The sequence below is a fragment of the Sceloporus occidentalis genome, unplaced genomic scaffold, assembly GCF_023333645.1.
Source record: "Sceloporus occidentalis isolate IW3139 unplaced genomic scaffold, rSceOcc1.0.p SCAF_2, whole genome shotgun sequence".
Classification (NCBI taxonomy): Eukaryota; Metazoa; Chordata; class Lepidosauria; order Squamata; family Phrynosomatidae; genus Sceloporus; species Sceloporus occidentalis.
The window spans coordinates 73,696,623-73,703,164 of NW_028316982.1; the positions used below are offsets into that span (position 1 = coordinate 73,696,623).

At 38.6% G+C, this 6,542-nt stretch overlaps 1 pseudogene; it reads right to left on the reverse strand.

The window, feature by feature from the left end:
* Positions 1–1,084: 1,084 nt before the first annotated feature.
* LOC149318541 (protein CFDP2 pseudogene) lies at positions 1,085–1,893 on the reverse strand (annotated as a pseudogene).
* Positions 1,894–6,542: the final 4,649 nt, after the last annotated feature.

Below are 6,542 nucleotides of genomic sequence, written 5' to 3' on the forward strand. Positions count from 1 at the left end.
TCTTCCTATCTTCTTTCTTAACTGTCCAGCTCTCACAGCCAAACATGGTAATAGAGAATACAATGGCTCATATGATTCTAACTTTTGTGCTGAGATGTATATCCTTGCATTTTAGGGTCTTTTCTAGACCTTTCATAGCTGCCCTATCCATTCTTAATCCCCTCCTGATTTCCTGGCTGCTGTCACCATTCCTATCAATGTTTGATCCCAGATATGAGAACTCTTTTACTATTTCTGTTTCCTCATTGTCTTCATGATCATTATTTTTGTTTTCTTTATATTCAACAGTAAGCCTGCCTTTGATCTTCCTTAGTTGTTGTTCAAGGTCTGTGAGGCTTTCTGCTAGTATTATGGTGTTGTCAGCATATCTCAGATTGTTGATATTCCTTCTTCCTATTTTCACTACTTCTTCTTCTGTGTCCAAGCCTGCTTTTTTTTACAATATGTTCTGCATATAAGTTGAACAAGTAGGGTGATAAGATGCAGCCTTGTCTGACCACTTTGCACATTGGGAACCATTTTGTTTCTCTGTGTTCTGTTCTGACAGACTTGGTTTTTGCCATTTCTCTTATTGCAGCTTCCACCTCACTTTATAGAATTTGGGGTTCATCTTCATATGGCTCTTTGTTCCATGTGTACTTCATGTTGTCATCTCTTTTATATAGCTCTTCTGTGCATTGCATCCAATGTTTTTTTTATTCCTTCTTGGTCTTGAAGTATGTTATTTTTATTGTCACAGAGTGTCCTGGTCCTACTTTTGAACTTTCCTTTGATTTCTCAAATCTTGTGGAATAGGTCTCTCATTCTTCCTTTTTTGTTGTTGTCTTCTATTTCTCTGTATTGATCATTGTAGTAGTTTTCTTTATCTTTATGCACTAGCCGTTGAACTGTTGCATTCATGGTTCTTAGTTTAATCTTATCTCCTTTATGTTTCGTTTCTATTCTTTCCTTTATTGTAGCATTTTATCTGTCATCCATGGTTTCTTCACTTTTTGTTTGTTTGTTGGAAGTGTCTATATGCATTCCTCTTTTATTATGTCCCTGGCTTCAGACCAGAGCTTGTCCTGTTTACAGTCTACTATGCTTAGTAGTGTAAATCTGTATTGTCAATTAATTCTGTGGAGATATTGTTTAAATTATATATTGGTATGATGACTGGTTTAGTTTTGTTCTTGAGTTTTACTCTTATTTTTGATATGCATAATTTGTGATCTGTACCACAGTTGGCACCTGTTCTAGTCTTGGCCACCAGTATGGAGCTTCACCATCTTTTATTTACAATTATATAATCTATTTGGTTTTTATGTTTGCCATCTGGTGATGTCTGTGTGTATAACCTTCTTTCTGATTGTATGAAAAATGTATTTACAATGAATAGGTGTTGGCTTCACAAAAATCTATCAGATGCTCGGCTGCTTCATTTCTTTTGGCTAATCATATCTGCCTACTGTTTTTGATTCTTCTTTGCTTCCAACTTTTGCTTTCCAATCTCCAATGATCACCTTCACATCCTGTGCTGGTGTGCTGTCAATATCTTCCTGTACACCTTCATAGAATCTATCAATTTCTTCCTGTTCTGTGTTTGTGATCAGTGCATATACTTGAATTATAGTGATATTCATAGGTTTTCCATGTAGCCTTGTTGTGATGATTTGGTCTGATTTTGCACTGTATCCTCTGACAGCTTTTGCCACATTTCTTCTTAGTAGGAAAGCCATGTCTTTTCATTCCCTGAGTAAAACACTTTGTAGTTGTCTGATTCAGTGTGGCCCATTCCTGTCCATTTTAACCCCCTCCCTCCCAATACTTCTACAGTATGTTCATACATTCCATTTCTACTTTTACTATGTCTAGCTTCCCTTGTCTTCCCTTGTTTTTCCATGGGTGCACCATATTGGCAGGCTAGCCATCCATGGACTGAAGCACCTGTGGATTGCCACATCCTCTATTAGTCAATGGCACATGCATGCAGCAATACTGACATCCTGTATTAGTCAATGGTGCATGCATGCAGCAATACAGACACAGGGGCACACATGTGACTGCCTGTTAACCAATATGGGCTTGAGCTCATGCTTTTTTCCTAACTGTGGGCAGGGGGAGGGTGGAATCGAATCCTGCAGATGGGAAAGGTGAATGATAATTTATTGCAAATCACTTTGGCTCCTGCACTGGGGAAAAAGTAGAATCAATCAATCAATGTGGGCACTCTATTTGTGTTGCAAGAAAGATTTTCCAAGCAAATCAGTACTTCTAGTATATCATCACCTCTGCATTAAGAATTGGTCAGATCTTAGAAAAGTTCTTTGTTCTGGACTAGAATTCTGGGGGTTCTGGAAATAAAGTTAAAAATTAAATAAAGTAAAAAAGTAAAAAAAAAGGAAATAAAGTAAAAAAAAATAAAGTAACATATCTCAAATTCTGGAATATGTAGTTCACTCTTAGATGATGGTCTTAAGGCATGTGGCATTTTATGGTACTGAAAAATGCAGCAGGGGTATGAACTGGGAAAGAATAATGTTGAATATTTTCAGGAAAGTAACTCATCCTGTCAATGAAAGAGAATGCTTAGAACCTGCATAATGTTCCTGAAATGTTATGGTAGCATTGTTAACATAAGAACTCTTCCTGTAATGTACCTAGGCATACAAAAAAAGTGAGGTGGGGGAATATAGATGTTACCCCTGGAGCCAAGCAATTTCTGTCCAGATCAAGTCACACTTGGGCTACCAATCAAAGCTAGAGGAAGAAACTTGGTATCACAATGCACACCTGAACTTCCAAAGACAATCATAGATCTAAAAATACTTTCAAGTAGCACCTTTGGGTAGAAATTCAATAGCTGATTCTATCTAAAGCCAACCCACTGAAGCAGTGGGATTTACAGAAGTGTGGTTTATCATTAAGCAACTGATTCAGTGGTTTGCTCTACTTAAGTCTATGGAATTGGATTTAAGCCCTAAACTTTTAGAGGTTAGGATTTTGCTAGGACTGTGGGATGTATGGTATCATCTCAAATAAGATTTCATCCTGATTTTTATGATCATTTTATTGTTCTATTAGGGTGGATTTTTTTTTTTTTTGGTTTTATTATTTATTTGCCATAATGATTTAAGCATTGGATTCTAGAGACCAGGGTTCAATTCCCACTTCGCTATAAAACCTTCTGGGTGACCTTGGGTTCACACAAGAACTTTTAATGGAGCAATAGGCCATTGTGCATTACCAGAGCTTAAGCAGCTATGAATATTTCAGCATGGATTCCCCCACATCCCAATTGCACAGTTCCGATGGAAAGAATCTTCAAATATATATTAACAATGCACACATATATTTTGTTTTGTAGCATTTAAGATGTAATTCCAAAGACCAACATGAGAACCAGGTTAATCTAGATTACCTCTGTTTCTAGTAATAAAAGAAAAACAGAACGACAGTCACACGTTCTCAACCTCAGGGGAGGGCAATGGCAAACATCCTCTGAATGACTCTTGCCAAGAAAACCATATGATAGGTTCACCTTAGGGTTACCATAAATTGGAAATGACTTCAAGGCATACAACACACACACATGTTGTCTTGGGTGGGTTTACCCTAAAGATGAATAAGTAAACAAATGGAAATAATCATGTTTCCATAGGATTTATGTCCATGTAAATATGCTTAGAATTCAGATTTAAGTGAGATTATATTTTGATGTAACCTACCGATGGGAATTGGCAGCCATCAGTCCTGCCAGGGCCCACAATGCATCTCCTAGGTGCCCCTGGAACTCCTCTGAAGCCCTTACTGACTCTGAAATGTGAGATCGCCTGAAATGTAAGGCCTAGGAAGCAAATTGCACCCCAGTGGGCACAGCTGGCTATTTAACTATCCCATATTTTAGATCATAATCTCAGATGTCATACAGGGTGAAAATAGTCTCATGTTTCTGTGTGTTCATGTGATGGCCCCATAGTGCTTTGGGAAGAGACAAGGAAGTGTTGTTGTTGTGTTCCTTCAAGTCATTTCCAACTTATGGCAACCCTATCACAGCATTTTCCTGGCAATATTTGTTCAGAGGGGGGTTGCCCTTGCCTTCTTCTGAGGCTGAGAAAATAAAACCTGCCCAAGTTTCCCCAGTGGGGTTTCCATGGCTGAGTATGGATTGGAACTCTGGTCTCTCAGTATTCTAAATACCTTAAAGGCACCAGATTGTGTCTGATCTTAGAAGGTATGCAGGATCAATCCTGTTTGGGAGTGTTGGATCCAGGATCAACCCTTTAATGTGGCACTGCCAGTTGATATTAGTGCTGTAGGCTATATTTCAGAGGAAGGAATTGGTATAGCTACCTCTGAGTATTCTTTGTCTAAAAAAAATCACATGAAATTAATGGGTCATCATAAATAAACAGGCAACTTGAAGACACATACATGCAGATAGTATGCACCGATAATTAAGGTAGCCAGATGCAAAAGAGCATGGGGCTCCTGCACCTTTAATAGCTGTGCAGAGATTTTAGCTGACATCACATGCATGACAAGCTATAATCACTAAACTTTCCAGTTGTTTACCACTGTGGAAAGCACAAGAGCGGTGTCTCCTCTGCAGCTGTCTGCTCTACTTAATATATTGCATATAAAAAGAACTGGGAGAAACATGAACTGCAATTTGATACTGTGAAAGAATCTGAAGCTATGTGTATCTGAAAATAGTAGCCTTGATGCATTAGAAAAGAACCCATCAAAGAGGCAACAAAAAGGAAATGCAACTTATTGCTCATGAAAGTTGTCCTGAGTTGTGTGAGTTGGAGGTCCATTGATTTTTAACCTATCTTTAATGTCTACATGTTGGCTTGCACTCCTTCAGAATGCCTTGAAAAGCTATTATCTTGAGCCTATACATGACTAATGGAAGATATTTCAAGAGAGTATCTAGCAAGGAAGAGCCAAAATACGAGATGAAAATCAATGTCCATATAAATAAAATGCTGTTGTGTGGTTACTGGCTATGGTCACGTCCAACCACCCAGTCACAGATGGTGTCAATCATAATCTACAACATACATTTGCATCTGTCTCTACAGTCATCATCATCACCACATCTCATCATCATCATCATCAGCAGCAGCAGCACATTGTTGCTGGGTTGTTTTTTTTTAAAGAGCTTGCAACCATGGATCCAGAGATGAAACACTGGTAATCATATGACAATATAAGCCTAAAACCAATGTTAGTTGTTTCTAAAGTAGACTCTTTCAAATCAGTGGATCATAAGTGGTGACTAATTATCACTTCAGTGGGTCTAATCTAGTTGGGATTGCTAACACTGGAGTTATCCCAAGGGTTGCAAACAATCTATACTGATCTATGCATCAGCATGATCCCAGTTTTTAATTAGCCACTGTGAGCACAACAGAGACATAGTGTTAAATTCTGATGTGCAAGATCAGAAGTCCACAGTATAAAATTCAGACCAGTATTCAAAATCAGACTTATGGATTCATAACCTTATTCACCATCCATATATAGTCATGTTTATGGCACTATTGCAATGATTGTAAATCCCCCCCCCCCCCCCCGAATCTACTTTACCAAGCACCAGCCATGCAGGAAAAAGGAGATCTATTTTACAGTCAAGCAGGGCATGGGCAGATGAGGCCTCCACTCTTCTACCAACAACCAGCAAGGCTGTGATGAAGAGAAGTGGGACTGTTACTGGTAGGAGAGAGTGAAAATGTCATCCATGCCTAGTACAGTATGTAGGAGATGGGTTGGGCAGGAAGATACCAGTTAGCTACACAAGTAAAGTAGTTATGTAACTAAGTGGTGCATATAGAATTTTCACCCTAGTTTAATAGGACCAGCATAATTGTAGTCCTATTCATGGTTCCAGTGAGCATTGAACTCAGTGGTGCTTATTTTGAGCGACATGGACTCAGCCTGAAGCTAGAACAAATTAGCTTCAGGGCACTGAAATGAAACTTTTAACTTTTAATTAGAAATGCCAATAATCTTGCAATGAAAAATGGCCATTTGAACTGCTGAGGTGAAGTAGGAACCACATCAAAGAAAAAGGAAAGCAATATCCAGCTTCTGCTCACTTTCTTCATACTTTGCCTTCCCCTGTGCTAATTTGTCTCAAACAGCAGAAGCTGAAAGATGTATTGCCCCATGCTAGAGCAAGGAGGGTCTGCCATATACACTGGTGTTCTGTCAGATAACACCATTCCTAAAAACAATAGCAGCAGCAGCAGCAGCAACAACAACAACAACAGTAATCCAACACATCAGGAGGACATCAGTTGTTGCATTCTTAATTTGCCCTCCCTTCCTTTGATACTCTATGAAAAAGGAGAATTCCGATAGTACTCTATAAGTGGGAAGATTTTTCCACTTTCCCTTCATGACTCAATGAATCACTTGGCGATAGAAGGAAGAGGAAACATATCATATGTTCATAATGTTTGGATTTAGAAATCTGATCATTTAATGCTTAGGAGTACAACAGTTGAATATAATGGAGTGCCTAAACAGCAGCTCATTGATAAAATAATGGAGGA